The sequence below is a fragment of the Salvelinus alpinus genome, chromosome 33 (genome assembly GCF_045679555.1).
Source record: "Salvelinus alpinus chromosome 33, SLU_Salpinus.1, whole genome shotgun sequence".
NCBI classification, from domain to species: Eukaryota; Metazoa; Chordata; class Actinopteri; order Salmoniformes; family Salmonidae; genus Salvelinus; species Salvelinus alpinus.
The window spans coordinates 12,175,060-12,195,714 of record NC_092118.1 but is presented as its reverse complement, the minus strand read 5'-3'; the positions used below and the strand labels follow the sequence as shown (position 1 = coordinate 12,195,714).

At 45.0% G+C, this 20,655-nt stretch overlaps 1 protein-coding gene across 9 annotated transcripts in view; it reads right to left on the bottom strand.

Moving 5' to 3' along the window:
* znf536 (zinc finger protein 536) overlaps window positions 1-20,655 on the bottom strand; it is a 191,812-nt gene that overhangs the window by 123,033 nt on the left and 48,124 nt on the right. For 7 of the 9 annotated variants that reach the window (XM_071380774.1, XM_071380773.1, XM_071380783.1 and 4 more), the window contains one exon: window positions 11,083-11,211. The exons of the other annotated variants lie outside the window; for them this stretch is intronic. The gene's annotated coding sequence lies outside the window, so the exon portion shown is untranslated. The remainder of the gene's footprint in view (window positions 1-11,082; window positions 11,212-20,655) is intronic. 9 annotated transcript variants of the gene reach the window in all.

Genomic DNA, 20,655 nt, shown 5'->3' with positions numbered 1-20,655 from the left:
CACTCGGCCCCTCACCCCTCACCCCTTACCCCCATACACATATCCCTTCCCCTCTGCCCTCCTCCATCTCAGGGCCCTGACTCTTATTTATGTGACCCACCTCCTCTACATCCCTCCTTCCTACCCTCCATCCTCTCCCTTTCTCCCTCTCTCCCTCCCTCTCCATAGTTTTTCTCCTGCATCTGATTAAGTTAACAATGTGCCGTTATTTGCATGCTGATTTTGCCGGTCCCTCTCCTCAATTCTCTCACAAACACAGGGGCTGGATCACAGTAATGTGATAGCACAGCAGCCAGCCAACGCAATCTCCTGCAAAACCAGGTGTGTGCAATCCACTTCCCTCTTAATTCCTGCCCCCATCCATTTTTTTTCTCCGTTTTTTTCCCATCCCTGTAGTGTTTATAAGGTTGTATTACAATCAAATCTGGAGCACGAAACCCTGTCTATTTTTATTAATTATAGACCGGCGCTGATGTGAATGTATTCCGAAAGCATCTTCAAAATAGGTCGGCATACAGTTTTCTATTCTTATCACATTTAAATGTCAACATGGTGCAAAGCCCTACAAATTAGTTCAGGCAGACTTCAACCCCCATTTAACATTTGAAGCTCTGTTCTGTAAGCTCAAAGTGTGATTTAACGCAGTTTACATATATAAGGAGCTAGTGGTTTGTCTTTCAGACTTCTCATTTCAATACAGATTTTACTGCCAACCTGCCTGAGAAAATGCTGGTGGGGGAAAAAGGGGGGAAGATTATATAAAGCAACAGAAACAATGCATTAGCTTTCGTGAATAATAGATCCTCCGTCGGTCCTCCGAGATCTACGTTTTTAAGCGTCTCCGCATAAATCCTCAACCGAGGTGAACACATCAAAATTGGGGGGACGATTTTTTGAACATCTACCCAAAAACAACCATATAAAACACCCCTGTTTATATGCAGGCCGGACACAGTCCCCATAGAGTAACATGAAACAATGCGACGGAGATCTGTTGTTCAGGTTACCGGTTGTTGAGCATACCAAACAGAGTTCAGACATCTAATACACTGGACCTATTGATACAACCTACGTAAGGAAACACGTACCACCATGAACGTCTCCGCAACAAAACAATCACATTCTTCTCAGAAACGCAATCTGAGATGGACATGTCGTATGGAACGCTATAGAAAATCAAATTTGATTTGGATCGTGATGGGGATAAGAAAATACCATAGAATGCGCACAACAGCGGCTACTACCAATGAGGTCCACTGACCAGACATGGCCTTCATTGACTCAGCCTCACCATGGCAGACAGGGTAAAAGGCAGATAAAACGCCTCATACCCTTGGGGAAGTGTCTCACATGTCAAGCTGTTTCACGCCACTGAAACGTGGGCTAAACTACAGGCCTGTGGGCCACCCACCCTAAGGATGCCTTGCTTTGTGGGGTTAGAATCGAGGATGTGCCCCATACGCTTCATTACACTTCTGGCCCACTGGCCATATCTAAGGCATTCACTGACTGCATCACCGCCCAGCACAACCAGTTCATTCAGGCGATATGGACCAAGGTCCTCAAGCCCAGTCACAATTTTTTAGTGCCACAACCTCAATCTAGTCTAGTCCATTCTGTGTCTTTTGACCAATAGCATCCAATGTCCCCAGCTCGCACTTGCCTCAAGTTATACCAAAACCTGCCATTATAAGTCACCAGCGTAGATATGGCTACTTTACATAGGACACATTCCCTTGGAGACTGTTCTGTGCTTGGGGCTACTGTTTCTTCACCTCATACTAGTGTCGTGGCACGGCCCTTTAAAATGTCCTAATGGTTCCTTTCTCTGTGTTTTTTTCCCCCTACAGCTCAAAGCAAAGTGTTCTATGGGTGTGCCTAACACGAGCGAGCTGAAATGTCAAACGCGTTCCATATCTTTTTATGCACAGAGTGACCCTAAGGGGTTTAATTGACAGTGGCGTAAAGTGAGTTTGAGGCCGACGAAAGAGCAACGTGAAGATGTTTCATTAACAGACAAACAGAGCCCAATGGCTCCCATCGAATTGGCAGGGAGTGAAGAGTCCCCAAAGTTAAAACCCATTTGTCCACAGAGTAAGTGAACTTTCTATGGTATTCATTCGAAATGGGGAAAAAAGGGTTTAGCTTCCAAGTGTGTGGAAGTGAGTATGTCAGCGTAGTGTGTGGGCGTGTCAGTGTCAGCCAGTGTGTGTAACAGAGAGCATATGTCTCTTAGTTAAGCACTGTCTCGATGTATACGTTTATGCTGCTTGTTAGTTCAGACCCGCTTCGATTACGAGGACGGTCTCCACGCCGTGCTCCCGTGCTCTCTGTTCAGCGTCTGTCTACACTAAGCAGTACAGTAGGATCCCTCCTGTTCTCCGTGCGAGAGCTGCTCCTCTTCCTCGATGCACGTGATAGCCCAACTCTCCGAGCCCAACACGCAGCGTTGTTCTACGACTTCAAATATTCATCAAACAGAAAGAAGAGAGAGATTCCTCCTATCCCGCGGTAGTAATTTACCAATTATTTGGAGTACCTGCTGACAGGTACGTGTCACAGTCTGCTACATTCCCCCCGTCCCGCTCCTACCCGCCGCCCTGCCTTTCCCCTGCTGCGGAGAGAGCCGCGGCGCTTCAGGCACACAGCGAGACGAGAAGAAGAGGAGGAGGAGGAGAGTTTGACTGCAGCTCTGATGCTTTGATTTGGGAAACGGTTAAGAGCGACGGAGCGTCGAAAGTTGACGTGCTCCAAACACGCAGCCCCAGTCACTCTCAGGGCGGTTCGACTACTTTCTAAAGGAGTCCGGGAAGACAAGGCCTCTCTTTCCGAAACTCAACCAGCGAAAAAAACGATACAAACACGACGAATACAAAACACACAATAATGGCTCATTAAAGAGAGCAGACGACTACACAAACAAAGCAGCCTTCACTGGCTGTCACCGGCGCTCTCTGTGATGAGGAGCACAGTGGCGGTGCAAGAAGAAACTCTCTGAAACAGTCGCAAACCACTGCCAAAGTCACTGTGACGGATCTCTTTGCCTGCCTGCATTATGTCTCCATTTGTCTTGGTGACACATCTAACGTGGATGATAGGCATTGGGAGAACTAGGACTCCGTAGCTCAGTCTCAGTGAAACAGACCATCTCTTTCCTTCAGTAGAGGACCCCAGAGCTGAAGGAGATGTAATTCAATTAGGCCCTGTGTGTGTGTGTGTGTGTGTGTGTGTGTGTGTGTGTGTGTGTGTGTGTGTGTGTGTGTGTGTGTGTGTGTGTGTGTGTGTGTGTGTGTGTGTGTGTGTGTGTGTGTGTGTGTGTAAAGATGCGCTCCCTGAGCATTATGGGAGTTTGGAGGAGCTGGGGGTCTACACGGGGCCATCAATCGGTGTGGAAGTTCAGGCCACCGTGGGCCAGGCGTCCGGGCAGGCGGGCCACTGGAGAGGGAGGAGAGGAGAGCGCTGCCTCTCTATCTCACACTGTGCCCTGAATAAATGAACATCTCTCTAGTGTGTGTCGCGTCGAGGAGGTACTTCAAAAAAACTGCCATCGCTCACTCACCGAACGAAGGTAAAGAGCTTCTCCTCTGCCTTTTGTTAAGAATCAAAACGGAATACAACAAGACGGGACTAAACAGTCGAGTAAGAGCGCGTGGGAGGAAATAATTTGTTTTTCAAGTTAATTCTAATTGTCAGCAAAAATAGCGAAAAGTGTGTCTTTAGGATCCATATACTGTATCAAATTAATGCAAAGTAGACATCATTTAATTGCTGTACTCTCATTGGAGGAGAAAAGCTCAAAACCCAGACATCCTGTGTGATTAGACAGTCAGGACAACAACTGCCTAAACATGCAACAGAGGAGTGCCACTGACTGCTTCAGTCAAGTACAGGAAATGTGCTATAGTGCTGTCACAATGATGAATGATGACATGATTCATCCTGAACAGATTGTGAGCGGTTGCATCATGCATCGGCATTTGGGGCCGTCAGATTCCAGCATTGTATGTCGCAGTCTTTCCCTCAGGTAGGGCAGGTTCACTGTACATCTGGGGCAGAGGACTTCTCACGCTCATCGGGGCGGCAGGTAGCCTAGTGGTTGGAGCGTTGGGCCAGTAACCGAAAGGTTGCTAGATCGAATCCCCGAGCTGTAGTTCTGCTCCTGAACAAGGCAGTTAACCCACTGTTCCGAGGCCGTCATTGTAAATAAGAATTTGTTCTTAACTGACTTGCTAGTTAAATAAAGGTTCAAATAAATAAATTGTGGCTGGAACCACTTTATGATAGTAATCCCATAGACGGTCATTGACCCGGCCCATGAACATATCTGCCACACAATCCAGTTCTAATTTGAAAAGCCCGGCACCGTATCTAAACCTCTCTCTGCAACTGCAGTGCATGTTGTGCGGTGTCTGCATGGTGACAAGCATCCTTAAGAAGCTTAGGTGCATGCGTGCACAGTGTGTGTGCGTTTTCAGTCGAGACCGTCTCATAAATAGTTAACAGAACGACGCACAGGAAGGAATTAACCACCTTTACTCGTCTTTAATTACTACGAAGTCCACCTCTGTACCACCGATCTATAAATACATAGTGAATCCCAAGTGGCACTGAAGTTACTCAGTCCAATGTCTTACAGAGATATACCTCAGAAGAAAAAAAAATCCTAGCCCAAAATGTGAACCGTAACACAGAAATTGGGACAAACCATACGTCCTTCTGTGTATTTTGGGATCCCACTAATTCATTTGGATAATACTACAAAAAATGATATCTAAAAAAAAAGAAAAAAGAATGATGAGAAAAAAAAAGAATTTGAAGGGAGAAAGAGAGAGAAGTCCTAGGGGGGATATGTGATGAATCCAGGTCTTAGGGGTGTTCCAGGGAGTAAAATAAGGTTGAACCTCAATAGGATCAACATTCAGGGCAAAACTGCAATAAAAGTAGAAATCTGACAGAGAAAATGATCTGTAATTAGGACAAACAGCACTAAAAGCAAGTTCAAAGATAATTGTTTTTGGAGGGGTGTGTGACTGACTGCGAGGAATCCCAGGGCGGCCAGTTTGTGTGGTGGAGAGAGAAACAGAGAGAAAGAGAGAGAGAAAGACAGAAAGACATAGATAGAGGCTAGTGTGTGAGCGAGAGAGAGAGAGAGAGAGAGACTAGAGACAGGCGAATTAAAGAGAGAGATAGAAGGAGAGCAGAAAGAAAGAGAGCAAGTCCAAAGTGAGATGGGGGTTAGGGGAAAGTCGCTGAAGGTGAAATCTTCCATTGGTATTTGAGAAAGAAGAAAGCGAACAAAGACACCCTGCCGAACAAGCACCGATCCATCATAAGACCAGGCCATAAAAAAACAACAAGTGTCCCCAACACACTTATCCCCCTCACACATCTTTCCACAAAGAGGCCCATTGTCGTTGCCTTTCACAACACATTGGGCTTTGATGGATTCTGCCCGCTAAAGAAAAGGGCCCGAATGAAAGGCAGGGTGTATGAAGACAAAAAAAAACATGCTTAAACAAAGATATGAATTAAAAGAAAAGAAGTTGTGAGATGGCCCAGGACCCAGGACTGTCCCTGAGTTGTGCCTGAGGCCTGAGCACTGAGCCAAAGCCTTCTCACAAAGACTATAGAATTAGTTTTATCATTAGTGAAATAAAGAAATGTTAATAACAACAATGTCTATTCTCTCGTTATTTACCTGCCTACTTCATATGCACACTACAGAGAACTACTTTAGAAAACCCCTGTGAATATCCTATGAGAAACAGTCTAGCGTTGGTAGTGCTTCGTACTTCTCTTTGGACTGCTACGGTCATGTCTGTTTTCCTAACAAGCCCATCCCTAAAAAACTTAACCAATTCTTAAAGCGAATGTCCAGTGGAAAAGCCCTACTTGCATAAGCACCTGGTAGATCATGGCACCAAAGAAATGCCTTTTTTTCCTAGGCCGCACAGTGAAGTCACTCTTGGCATGTCTCAAAACATAACATAATTGTGTTTTAGCGGACTGAGACGGGGACTAAAAATACACACAATAGCGTGGAGATGAGCAAACACACAAAAAAAGAGAAAAGAATGTGTTTGTCCTTCAGCACAGTGTTTTCTCTGTACTTTCCCACAGCATGCCAATAACTGTGGAATAAACGGATATGTGAATTAAACCCCATTGTTTTAAAGAGCTGCTGCTATATTTAGTCGCTTTCGCTTCATGCAATAGAATTTTGCCAATGTTTTTGTATTCCTGCACTTGGACTGCATATCTCACGTTGTGTGAGCAAGTGTAAGTGTGTGTGCATGTGTAAAAAAAAAATAACAGTTCAGCCATGCGATTTTTGCAATTAGAAAAGACACAAAAATAATTATTCTGCAGCACACTCAGGCGACATATCCTGAATCGACGATGCACGGATCACGTGTTTAATAAAAAGGTTAATCAGTTGTTAATCAGAGGATTAATAACTTGTTATTTTCTTTACAAAACCATTAATATTATGCCATAAATATTTTATGTTGATGGGTCATTTTTTTGGGATTGGGGGTGAGAGCTAGAGTGTGCAATACACAGGCTAATGTGCATTAATCATGTTTTGGCGAAGACAAATACATTCATTCATGTTTATTAATACAACCTTGGAGAAAACAATACTCTTTACATTATTAATAAAGTATTTATCAACAATGCCACAAAAGGACAGAGATTAGGGACTGGAGACTGGAGACAGCGGTCCAAAGTCAAAATACTGGGGGCAAAAGTTCATTAACATTTAAGATAGGGCATAAACGGCTTAAGGAAGGGAGGGGGGGGGGGGTCGAGGCTGATTCCACATTGTAGGGACATTGTCGGGAACGGGTGTGGGGGGGTGAGAGTCTGTTCGGGGGGAAGGGGGTTAAACAGAGATTTTCTGTCCCTCTCTTAACAAATTACCCTGCCGGTTTGCTAATCAAAGCAAAACAAATATTGCTTTTCGTTCGCTCCATTTGCTGAACGAACATATGACGTTCCCAAAATACTCATTCCCAGCTCAAATGTAATTAAATTGTGCCTTTAGTGAAAACATGCAGTGGTACTCCAATTAGTTGTGTTTTTGTCATCGGGAGAGAAAAAATGGAATCGGGCATGCCCAGGGCACCGTCGTGTCCCGGAATGACACAATGCCTTGGCGGTATGAAGTGGGTGTGTTTTTGAGATGGTGTCTGGGTACGTTGGGGTGATAGGGGTGCAGAGTGTTTATAAGTTGGTGCCTGGATGAGTTTGGGAGATGTTGCCTTGTTGTTGTGAGGGGAAGACAGTCAACGTGTTCGTAAGACGGTGGATGTGTCTATTTGAGACGGTGGGTGTAGTAGGCACAAGGTTACAATGGATCTCTCGATCTCTCTCTTTCTCTGGTCTTCTCATTCTTGTTCTTCTATCTCTCTCTGTATATATATAAAGCTCTGTGAAGTATGTGGGTAGCAAACTATTGAACCGGCTAACTAAGTAATTGCTTTTTTTCATTTAACTCTAAATTGTGTTTTTTATTGAGGGACTGCATGGATTGCCCTGCAAAATGTCATCCATCTACCTGTCGATGAATCTATCCATTCATTTAGTGATTACTCTACCTGATATGCATTTTACCCATGTCTAAACACCTTTATTGGCAATCAATGGAAAGCAAAGAATGTCGGAAACTAAGTAACTTGCAGGCCTGAGGACATATACAAAATCGGATATTTGTCAATGGCCAAGCATTAAGTTCTGTTGCTGGACTTCTAGATACTGAGAAAATGTATAATACCCACTGGCAGATCACAACGTAAAATGTAGTGTGTCCGTGTGTCTGTGAGTTGTGTGTCTTTGTGTGTCTGTCTGTGGCTGTGCGCATTTCTGTGTCTGTGTGCCTATATTATCTCTAATATCCTCCTCTCCACCAATCTCCATAAACAGAGGAGAGAAGGAGAGAGAGAAAAGGCAAAGAGGGCAAGCAAGGGAGAGATTGAAGATGAAAAGAGAGAGGGGAGATCCATTTTGTGTTCAGTTAAACACTGATTTCATCACCTGGGTAAAACACATAACTTAAAACTGAAATCAAATATTAAAAATGACAGGCCTTATAAGTGCGGTGAGTGATCCGGGGTCACGGAGGGAGGGAGGCGCGGGCGGCTTGTCAGCCACTATCTGTCAGAGTGAATTAGAAACAATCAGGGGGGACTGAAAGGGAAGGTGATTGTTATTAGGCAGGAGGGCTGTGAGCAAGCTCCCCAGATGTGGCCATGCATATAAAAGAACAGGAAGCCAGCAGTTTAATTCAGGAAGCGCTGGCATACACGGCCGCACAAAGCAGGAAGGGGGGGAAAAGGCCCTTTGTCGCTAATAAGCTCAAAGTTACTTTGATAACAGGCAGGGTTAGGCGCCGGAATAAAAGCACTTTTCTTTTCTTTTTCTCTGGGTTCTTTTTCACACACCACCCTCACCAGTCAGTCAATATCTAGGAAATATAATGGGAGTGGAGAAATCAGGGGTGAACTGTAGATAAGTCGACCTTAACACGCGAAGGGGAAGAGACGGCTGTGCCCATATATCAATTACCCCTGCTATCATAGGAGGATGATGAAGGGCTTGAGTGTTGGGCTCCAGGCCCCCCAGCCCAGTCCCCTTCGGTCCCCTCTGTCGTCTGACAGTCTCTCTCTCTCTCCCCTGCACCGGGTAGGGAGGAGGACGGACGTGCCTGCTTTTGACTCCAGCGCCAGACCTGCTATCTGTCAAGGGCTCCCACTGCTCCTCTGAGACAGACATCACGCCTACAGATTGTTGTCATGGACGACGGCAGGGAGGGGAGGGGTAGATATGTACAATATGTTTTCAAAGGGAGCAGGGCTTGATCTGAATGATAAGGAGAGACACTAATCTGCTAGGATACGGCCTCAAAGGCACATTGGCTCTGCCACTGAAACCCTCGCGCCACAGAGAAGCAGCTCCCTGGTAAACCCCTATAGACCCAGGGAGGCCCACTATCTGCATATGTCGCACTGTCACACTCCAGCAAGAACTCCACGTTCCCTTCGCAAAAACACACGGCGAGGCTAAAAAATGATCACTCAATCCTGGGCATTTATGTCACTGATTACACAAAGAACATTGGACATGTTTCTGTGTCCTTTTCTTGTTTTTCTGAGAGACTGAGGGATTGAGGATATTTTCTCCTGACAGCTTTCGAATGTTTATCGTTTTCTACGAGTGTATCTCGACAAAGCTGCAGGTAACGCGGGCCCTTGTCTCAAGCACTAGTAGCATTGAACTCCAGCAATGTGAAATCAATGAAATGTGAAAATGAAGGACGTTGTTGAGACTGTTGCTTTCAAAGTGCCTCCATCTCCTTTAAATGTTGAATGGCTTTCGATTCCCATTTTCTTTGTAGTCGGAGAGATGTCTCTGAAAATTATCCCAGGCTTGAGATTCAGCGATCCCGTAATAGGTTTAAACTGCTAAATAAAAGCTTTCTGTTTATCCTCGTGATCATTTGCACAGTGTACTTACACATGCTTCTCCAGTTTGTGCCTTCCAGGTTTGTGTTCGGAGTTAAGACTAGAGGGTGGTATGCGGTGTTGAACATGTTACTGCTAAATATTCCCCAGGGTAATAACAGTGTATATATGACGATTGGAAGCGTGAGAAAATGAAAGAAAGGGGGGGGGGGGGGGGGTACAGAAGAGACAATAAGAGAAACATATGGAGAGAAAGAGTCAAAGGATACATGCAGAATAGTGTGTGGAGAAGAAGGAAAAAGCTAGTGACACAGACAGAGAGAGAAGTGACAGAAAGGCAAAGAGTAAGAGTCAGACAGCGGAAGGAAGAGGGACATAGATGGAGGGAGGGAGGTTGAGTGAGGTGGCTCTTATAGTCAGATCCTTCCTTACAGGACATGTCTTAGATTTCAGTGCGATTAGATCGTGAGGGATATGGGAGATGTTCGAAAGGAGCATTAGTAATTAATCACTATGAGGTCTGGGATTTCCACTTTCACTGTCTGGGGCCTGGGCCTGGGCCTAGCTAGCTACCCTACCAGCTTTTTTTAAGGGCACTACCCAATGTCCCTGCTTATTTTGTGTTTGTGTGTAGCTTTCCCAGTCAGTGTTAAGAGAGAGTGAAAGGGGGGCGGGGGAAAGGAATCACAAAAAAAGAAAGATATTGGTGGCTTAAGAGGCAAATCATTTCCTTTCTGCAGTGTGCTAATTATTACTCCAGCCATAACGAGCTTTAGTCTCCTCCATAGACACAGACAGTGTGCTTTAAGCCTTCACACGGATCACTACTGTAGGGAAGGAGTGACCATAAAAACAGAATGGCCTTCACTTACGGTTCTTTCCTCACCATTTCTCTTTTTTTTTATTTTCTGCACTATGAATAAATTTAGTCTGTCCCGGACATGAAAATGTCAAATACCTAAAATACACCTAGGCTAAATAGCGTATTAATTTTTAATGCTCGCTCATCCTATGCTGCTATTCTCATATCTAGCCTGTCTGCCAACAGCTGTTGCAGGCTCCCTCACAGGGAATTTATCATCCATCTAAAAGAGTAAGGGAGCATTGTTCAAAAGACAAGGAAGGGAGCCTTATTGTCATGGATCCGTACCTCTCGTTTAATTCAAGCCTGAAACGTCTCTCTGTGATATACGAGTAGAATTCAATTACACTAATGCCAAACATAAATTGTTCATGATTCGTCCCATATTGTCCATGTTATATTGCTAGCTGGCTCTTATAAATGAAAAATAAATAAGGTGGGTAGTCATGAAGTGGAAGTGTAGTGACATTGGAGAGGTGGCACAAGGGGAGGGGGAGATTTGGAACAGACATGTTTCAGTGGGGGAACTGAATGACGTTCAGTGTGTTTTTAGATGGCTGATGATGATGGTAGATTATCACAATCCAGATTGTAACAAGTTACAAGCATTAGCAGAAGCCTATGGTGGCAACGTAGAGAGAGAGCGATGTGAGTGTGATAGAGCTGTGCCAGTGGGACAGGGTGACTGATCACTGATCAGTGTGTGACAGAAGGTGGGTGGGTGGGGTGGGGGTGGGGGGGTGGGGGGGGGCGTACCTTAACACACTAACTGCATACTGCTCTGGAGCCTGTCTGTCAGGTTCGAGGAGACCCAGGCAGATCACTGCCACTGAGTCACTACAGCACACAGCAATGACGACCGACCTAGAAGGATGTGTCTCTGTCCTGTCAGAGAGAGAGAGAGAGAGAGAGAGGGAAAGAGAGAGAAAGGGAGAGGGAAAGAGAGAGAGAGAGAGGGACAGGAACAGGGAGAGAGAGAGAGAGAGAGAGAGAGAGAGAGAGAGAGAGAGAGAGAGAGAGGGGGGGGGGAGGGACAGGGAGAGAGAGAGAGAGGGAGAGAGAGAGGGAGATGATGTCAAGTGAAATGTAACAAATTCACTGAAAGGCAGCGATGCGCAGAGGTCAAGGAAATACAGCCGAAAAAGGTTAAAGATGAAATCAAAGCCGTGCCTTGCAGCGGGCTGAAAATCTATCCCTCCAAGGCAAGGCCATCGCTGACGCGCGGCAGACAAGATGCTAAATACTGCACGGCACTCTGGGATCTTTCATTTTCATCCGATCAATAAGGGCTTATATTTATCAGGATTCCAAGCAGCTGCCACATCTGACAACCTCCACTTCATTTTCTCACTCCTCCTCCTCCTCACGCTAAATCGGGAGCCATCAACCATAAAAGAGACTGAGGCCTCTAGCTTTGCCATTTACACCCTCAGACACAATTCCATTAAAGGACCCCCCTTTTCTGGTTAAAGAAACATGCGTTGTCATTATGGTTTTGGCAACAGACCACCACGCTCTTCATATGCTCTTTGTTCCCTTATCCCCACCCATAACGCCACAAAGAGAAGACAGACTTCAGACGTTTAAACATTAGACCCTTTTTCTAATGTTTGAGATTTATTTCAAAGAACCAAATTTGTGAACCCCCCCCTATAATTCAAAGTATTAAAATGAGCAGAAGATGTTTTAAGGGGGTGAGTTAAAATAGCTCAATCTCTAATCATCTGTACGACAATATTTGCTGTGAGGCATTCTAAATATATTATCGCTGGTCCATCTGTGTCATCATTGATTTATAAGGCATTAAGCTGCTTTGGAAAGGGAGGCCTTCCCACTACAGTAAAAAGGTTCTTCTTTTTGAAATCATGGGCATGGCAACAGAACAACCCTGGCACTTGTCTGCTCAAGAAACTCTTTCCTTTAAGCATTGGTGAGAGGGGAAGTAAAAATAGGACGGCTGTATCCGGTTTTAGGAAGCATGAACCTTTTTTTACAAAGAGATGGGGAGGAAGGGAGGAATTGCAAAAACAAAAAACACACACAAACACAAAAACAAGGGACATCATTAACATATGAATACTATATGCAAATAGATAGGAGAGAGCAGATGTTGGTGCATTTAATTGACCTATATGTGAATTGCATCCAAACCTTTTACTCTGTTACTACGCCCAGTGTACAATATAACTGGATTCAGGGACTGGCACACAGAACAGCAGTGTGAATGGGGAGTAGACAGAGTGAGAAACAGTTTGAACACAAGAGACGGAGAGAATAGGTGTTTCAAAGGAGAGCGGTGTCTTGACAGGAAGCTGTCAGAGCTGGATGAAACTCAAAGACAGCGCCTGGCTGTCACTGTCCCTCTGCTGTCTCGTGCGGATGACATCACCGTGCGACTGTGGAAATGGATGACTTAATGGCCTTTGGAGAGCAATGCCGTCTGTGACATGTTACTGTACGCAGCATTAAGGCCTGGATTACAGCACACTGTCTTTATGGATATTCATATTTAGACTTCTCATTCCTCTCTAATTCTCCCTGCCATTAGCTTCTCCCTCTTTCTCTCCTTTCTGCCGGAGAAAGGAGAGAAGTCACGCATCTTAAGCTGAAATGTTTGCATGGGTGAGCCATGAGAAACACAGATGCTATTTTCATCTAGGCTCTGCCTCCTTGTCTCCCTCCCTTTCTCCTGCTTGGGAATGTCATTAAATTGTATTAAATAGCCTTTTGTCCAGAGGGCAAGGACCACCCGATATATGATAATACATTAATGCCCCAGTGTTGCAGCCAGTGAGCTGAGACGATTTTAAGGCCGAGAGCTGGGCGGAACAAGCATGAAGCACCATTGTGTGTGTGTATTTGTGTGTGTGTGTGTGTGTGCGTGTGTGTGCGCGTGTGTGTGTCTATACGTGTGCATGTGGCTCTCTAACAACTATGACACATACTAATAGAAACATACCTAATAAATAACAAGCTTTCAGGGTCTGGCAAGCTGACATTTTCTCTGTGAGCAGGACAATTTCATATCTGCGGTGCAGGGAACCAAATTGCATCACACGGAGATGCCAGCGGATTAGCATAAAAATTAACACTTAAATTTCAGCTTATTGCCAACCCCACTCCTGCTCCTCCTGCCACACAACAATCAATTCCTCTTATAAATCTGATTAGATTCCATGACGCTTATTATCCTAGGCATGTCCCTACACTGCCTTCCAAGGCTCGAAGACTATTTGTTTAAATAGAACGAAAGAGCTGATAAATCTATAGGTGTGCTTCTCATGCACACGCATGCCACCTCTCACACTCTCTCTCTCTCTCTCTCTCTCTCTCTCTCTCTCTCTCTCTCTCTCTCTCTCTCTCTCTCTCTCTCACTCTCTCTCTCTCTCTTTCTCTCACAGTTGGTCTGATCTGCAGATCACCAACGATGTGGAACAATAGGGAGTGAAATCGATCTTGACGGATACGCTGTAGCACTGTAGAACTTAGCTGATGTCCAGATTGTTCCGGGGGGGAAAAAAGCACAAAACTAGCTCATGCATTTCCCCCCCCAAAATAAGAAGAAGTTAACACTTGGTACGGCCTCCGATGTTCTGAGCTTGTTTATATATGATGGTCCAGAGACCATCTTTGCTTGATCTCCTCCTGTGACCACCTCCCTCCGATGACGACTTAATCCATGAACGTACATCTTATGAACGATGCTGTTGTTTTTCTAAATTGCTTGTCCTTTTTGAGATTCTTTGTGTAATGAATAGCGCTACAGAAGTTGAAAAGAATATTACTGTTATTCTAAAAGGTCAATCCAATGACAACGTTTTTGGTCTTTTTCTTCTTTAGACCAGCACTAAAGTATGCCTTTTCAGTCATAAAGTATGCCTTTTCAGTCATTCATCAAGTGCACAGCTATTTCCAATGGCCTCCGTGTTTATCTCGGGGGAAATTGGAGCAAGGAAAACCATCTCATGTTGGAAAGCCTAATACTGTTACAATGAAATATTTTTCAATATAGTACTTTAGGAAACATTGCACAAACATGTAGTAAAAGCAGAACGCACGTTGGGTGGCTTGCTAGGCAGAGAGACGGGGCTCACTTTTGTTTAGACTAATGGCATTTCATCGCATCCAGATGTCTTTAAGCACCATCCCTGCACTCCAAGACGTACGCAAAACGTATACAAACATTTATATCTAACTGCATTCCTCCTCCATGCTTAAGAGTGTTTCGGTCCCCTCCACTCCCCCAGACTAAAGCTCGTGTTAAGGTGAATTACCATTCAGATCCAGGGCTTTAAGACTGGAGGATGAAACGTGATTGAGAGTTCCTGTCTTGTGTCGTGTGTATGCCTGCTCTGGGCCTTCTGGCTGTGAACAGGAGAGACGTTTTATCCTCTCGTGGGTTGGGAATTCCACGCCGGCGTGACGCCGCGTCACATTGTAGGCCACGCGCCTGAGGAGATCTGGGACAGAGGTGTGCCATGGCTGAGTCAGGCATTACAAAATAAGACTAGTATATAGGCCCCGATTTGATGCCCCAACTGCTCTACAACACAGTGGAGCAAAGATGGGAAAAGAGGGAGCGAGAGAGAGAGAGAGAAAGAGAGAGAGAGGGAGGGAGGGATATGAAACAGAGGGAGTAAAAGAGAGAGAGTGAACGTCTGATGTTATAAGTGGATAACAACAGCCCCTGCTATGCAGCAGCGGAGGCGCAGAATAATTTAAACCAGCTAACCCCTCCTCACCCTCTAGCCAACCCTCTATTCTTATGCTAACACAGCTAAAGAGGAGTGGGCCCACCCAGCAGTAGAAACTTAAGTCCATGCTTCAGGAAAAATCCTCTATTTCTCTCCAAAGGCTAATGTAACTTACTCACTTACACCATCCATAAGCGCAAACTCCAGCAATACCAATACATTTACTGTGCCTTTAAAGCATATTACCTTTCACAGAGTTTAAGAACAATAAACGGGGTGCTTAGCTGGTCTATTTTCTCTCTGTAATGCCCCGCAATGGCGGGGGAAGAATTTGAAAGTCTTTAAATTCAGAGTAAACACTGCTCTCTTTGTTGATTGTACAGTCTTTCGGTTTTTTTTTTTTTTTTTGGTGTGGATATTTTTTTCTCCTTCAGAGCCTGTTGTTTTCTCTCCAAACAATACATCCCCTCTCACATCTGAAGTACACACCTCGCTGACGTTTTATAGGTTAAACCCTGTTGAACGGCGAGTCATACTTTGTACCGGCGGTTTATTTTTATGGCCGTGTGTAATTAAGGCAGCGTGTCCTATCTCTCAGCCATCTATGCCAAGGCCTTTATTTAAACAACTTCATTGTGAAATGTTTGCGTTCTCAGCATTCGGCAGGGCCCACACACAGATTATTATTTCATACTTCTCCAGGACTTTTTGAAGAGTTTACGCTTAGAGCGGTTATTGTTTTTGATTACTGGCAGTCTCTTAAGACTCGACGCGACCGGCTAGAAAAACATGTTTACAGAATCCGGGTGTGAACTTCAAGGTCTTACCCAGGCCAAATGTACATTCTCCATATGATTTATTGACATCAGATTAAACTATTTATGTCCAGGCACGGCTGTTTAAATTCGCTGCTTGGTTTTTTTTAAAGAGTGCACGTGCATGTTTGCATTCTCACTGTGTTTAATGGAATTTGATGGAAAGATTGAATGTTTACACTTCATCAGAAGTGATACAAAAATAATAGTAGGCTCAGCAAATGCTTATTATCAGCTTATTGGAGTAGTAATATCTAATATCTACCCAGAGAAAAAAGTGGTTTCCAGTATCCCCAACACAGACACACACACTGCAAACTTGCATATCCACAAACCAAAAACACACATCAAGGTTTTCTGGGGGCCTACAAGGCTGTAGGGGTCACTGTGTGTCTGGCTGTCTAACAGGGTGGCTTTGGCAGTCTCTGTGTGGTTTCAGGACCAGGCTGAAAGTAAAAGTGAGTTATGTTTGTGGAGACACAACACTAGACAGGACCAGGCTGAAAGTAAAAGTGAGTTGTGTTTGTGGAGACACAACACTAGACAGGACCAGGCTGAAAGTAAAAGTGAGTTATGTTTGTGGAGAAACAACACTAGACACGATCAGTCTGAAAGTAAAAGTGATTTATGTTTGTGGAGACACAACACTAGACAGGACCAGGCTGAAAGTAAAAGTGAGTTGTGTTTGTGGAGACACAACACTAGACAGGACCAGGCTGAAAGTAAAAGTGAGTTGTGTTTGTGGAGACACAACACTAGACACGACCAGGCTGAAAGTAAAAGTGAGTTGTGTTTGTGGAGACACAACACTAGACAGGATCAGGCTGAAAGTAAAAGTGATTTATGTTTGTGGAGACACAACACTAGACAGGACCAGGCTGAAAGTAAAAGTGATTTATGTTTGTGGAGACACAACACTAGACAGGATCAGGCTGAAAGTAAAAGTGAGTTATGTTTGTGGAGACACAACACTAGACAGGACCAGGCTGAAAGTAAAAGTGATTTATGTTTGTGGAGACACAACACTAGACAGGATCAGGCTGAAAGTAAAAGTGAGTTATGTTTGTGGAGACACAACACTAGACAGGACCAGGCTGAAAGTAAAAGTGATTTATGTTTGTGGAGACACAACACTAGACAGGACCAGGCTGAAAGTAAAAGTGAGTTATGTTTGCGGGGACACAACACTAGACAGGGCCAGGCTGAAAGTAAAAGTGAGTTGTATTTGTGGAGACACAACACTAGACAGGGCCAGGCTGAAAGTAAAAGTGAGTTATGTTTGTGGAGACACAACACTAGACAGGGCCAGGCTGAAAGTAAAAGTGAGTTATGTTTGTGGAGAAGCAACACTAGACAGGATCAGGCTGAAAGTAAAAGTGATTTATGTTTGTGGAGACACAACACTAGACAGGACCAGGCTGAAAGCAAAAGTGAGTTATGTTTGTGGAGAAGCAACACTAGACAGGATCAGGCTGAAAGTAAAAGTGATTTATGTTTGTGGAGACACAACACTAGACAGGATCAGGCTGAAAGTAAAAGTGAGTTATGTTTGTGGAGAAGCAACACTAGACAGGATCAGGCTGAAAGTAAAAGTGAGTTATGTTTGTGGAGACACAACACTAGACAGGATCAGGCTGAAAGTAAAAGTGAGTTATGTTTGTGGAGACACAACACTAGACAGGATCAGGCTGAAAGTAAAAGTGAGTTATGTTTGTGGAGACACAACACTAGACAGGATCAGGCTGAAAGTAAAAGTGAGTTATGTTTGTGGAGACACAACACTAGACAGGATCAGGCTGAAAGTAAAAGTGAGTTATGTTTGTGGAGACACAACCCTAGACAGGATCAGGCTGAAAGTAAAAGTGAGTTATGTTTGTGGAGACACAACACTAGACAGGATCAGGCTGAAAGTAAAAGTGAGTTATGTTTGTGGAGACACAACACTAGACAGGATCAGATTCCGGAGCAGATATATTTTAATGGTGTCTTCTGATGACTGATGCGCAGTACACCAGCATGCAGAATTTAAGTGTCACACATCATAGTGAGTCAGGTGGTGGTAGAGCACAGGGCACATCCAAGAAGCTTCCAGTCAAGGAGGCTTGCTTTTAACACGTACACACGCACCACCTATCACACCTTTGATGCTCCATACTATTCTGCTTTTTAGAAATATACAGCAAAGGATGGCGACAATCAAGGATGGGAAAAGGGTGGACTGGTCACACACCAGCAGTCACATGTACTATACTCCATGCCTTGTTAAAAGCCGCCATACAGACACTCACTTTTATACAACAAAATTCAAAAGGTTCTATTTAATGTGCATCCTTATTTATCCTGTGTAAAAAAGCATCCGCTTTTGCCCCTCAAAGAAACGAAAAACCCAATCTCAGATATGAATGTTGGTAAAAGGCTTTGGGCGTAAGCATGCTTTTTCATTCTCTGTTCCTAATAGAAAGCTCTCTACCGCCGTTCCCCTTGTAACCCACAGCCATCCCATAGGAGTTGGCCTGGGACATGCCCTGTGCTCTATGATAACCACAGGGTGAATATCTCCTGTGAATCGCTGGCCATCTAAGGGCTCGGGGCTGTGCTGCTGTGTGCAGACCGGACTTCTGAAGCCTGGGTTTGCCGTCTTTTGATGAAGAAAATGAAATGATTTCACTTTTAAGATGTGCTCTGCTATACAACCACCCAACCATGCTAGTCGCTTCATTTCTGTTCTGAGTTCAGGTGTTCTTTTTCACTCCCTCTGTCTGCTGCTACTTGAGCATATTTACTAAGACACGGCTATATGACTGGCCTGTTAATGACTGGGTAAGAAAGCTACTAGGAGCTCATACTCGTGCTACTATCCTAATAGTGCATACTGTATATCCAAGGTTGACTAGCTATATTTGAGTAGTTTAAATAAAGCGGGGGGGAAACGTTCTCAGTACTGACTCCATCTGTTTAATAGCTTGACTTGTGCTTAAGGGTAGATGAGTGCCAGGCAGTCTGACCTGAGGCTTGTTAAGGGAACTAGACGGGTGGATTGTGTCTCCGTGACACACAGGCACAGACACACCAGTCATCTATAAAGTCGCCAGAGAGGGAGACCCCAGTCTCTCCAGGCACATTAGGTAACCGCTCAGCAACGTGTTTGCACTTGTGCTACAAATCATGCTATTCCCACATTGCATTGGAGTTGAGTTCTAGCGTAACGGCGCGTGTGTGTGTGTGTGTGTGTGTCTGCAAACAATCTGTATAACCTGCACAGACCCTGGCCCTGCCTGGGGCAAGGCAAAGCCCATGTGAGAGGCTTGTTCTGCAGCACACAGGCTGTCTCTCTCTCTCTGTCACTTTCCTCACAAGTCCTCAGACCATTATCCCCAAACCTAGTTTCATACATTGGCAAATCCACACACACACACACACACGCACACACACAGCCTTTTACCACAACCTGCCCGACAACACTATGCTAATGTGGTCTACCTCGACAACAGATCGAAGCCATACCACCAGATCTTGGCTTTAGTGTAGCCTTGTATATCCCTCTCCCCCAATCGCATGTGCTGTAGAAGCCTCACAGCATAGGGAGTCAGGGCAGACACTTCTATACCTCAGCCTCAGAGCATAGGGAGTCAGTGCAGACACTTCTATACCTCAGCCTCACAGCATAGGGAGTCAGGGCAGACACTTCTATACCTCAGCCTCACAGCATAGGGAGTCAGGGCTGACACATCTTTACCTCAGCCTCACAGCATAGGGAGTCAGGGCAGACACTTCTATACCTCAGCCTCACAGCATAGGGAGTCAGGGCTGACACATCTTTACCTCAGCCTCACAGCATAGGGAGTCAGGGCAGACACTTCTATACCTCAGCCTCACAGCATAGGGAGTCAGGGCAGACACTTCTATACCTCAGCCTCATAGCATAGGGAGTCAGGGCAGACACTTCTATACCTCAGCCTCACAGCATAGGGAGTCAGGGCAGACACTTCTATACCTCAGCCTCACAGCATAGGGAGTCAGGGCAGACACGTCTTTACCTCAGCCTCACAGCATAGGGAGTCAGGGCAGACACTTCTATACCTCAGCCTCACAGCATAGGGAGTCAGGGCAGACACTTCTATACCTCAGCCTCACAGCATAGGGAGTCAGGGCAGACACGTCTTTACCTCAGCCTCACAGCATAGGGAGTCAGGGCAGACACTTCTATACCTCAGCCTCACAGCATAGGGAGTCAGGGCAGACACGTCTTTACCTCAGCCTCACAGCATAGGGAGTCAGGGCAGACACGTCTTTACCTCAGCCTCACAGCATAGGGAGTCAGGGCAGACACATCTTTACCTCAGCCTCATAGCATAGGGAGTCAGGGCAGACATTTCTTTACAAAGGGAAACAGATCGAACAGGCCACCTGGCCACCGCCAAGTAAGCACTTCTCGGACTGAGACGAGAGCGCTGAAACTGGAACCACTCTGCAGGGTCATGTCACCAGCACACATGGACCAAATGTCCATTCATCTTTAAGTACAGGACACAGGGGGAAAACTATTTTGGTTGAAAATATAATATAATCTTGGGGCAAGTCCCAACACTACATAAAATAATGTCCTGGGTAAATACAGGCTGCTTCATATTACAGATCATTCTGATGTTAAATGTTAATTGGTGATAGAGAACATTGGTTGCTGACCATTGAAGACCTGGGATGGCATGGTTTATGGTCCACACACACACGCACACACACAGTGCATGCCACCCAGAGCACTATCGATCGCACCTGGCTCCGACACACTCTCATCGGTGTCATTCAAACCCTCTCAATTT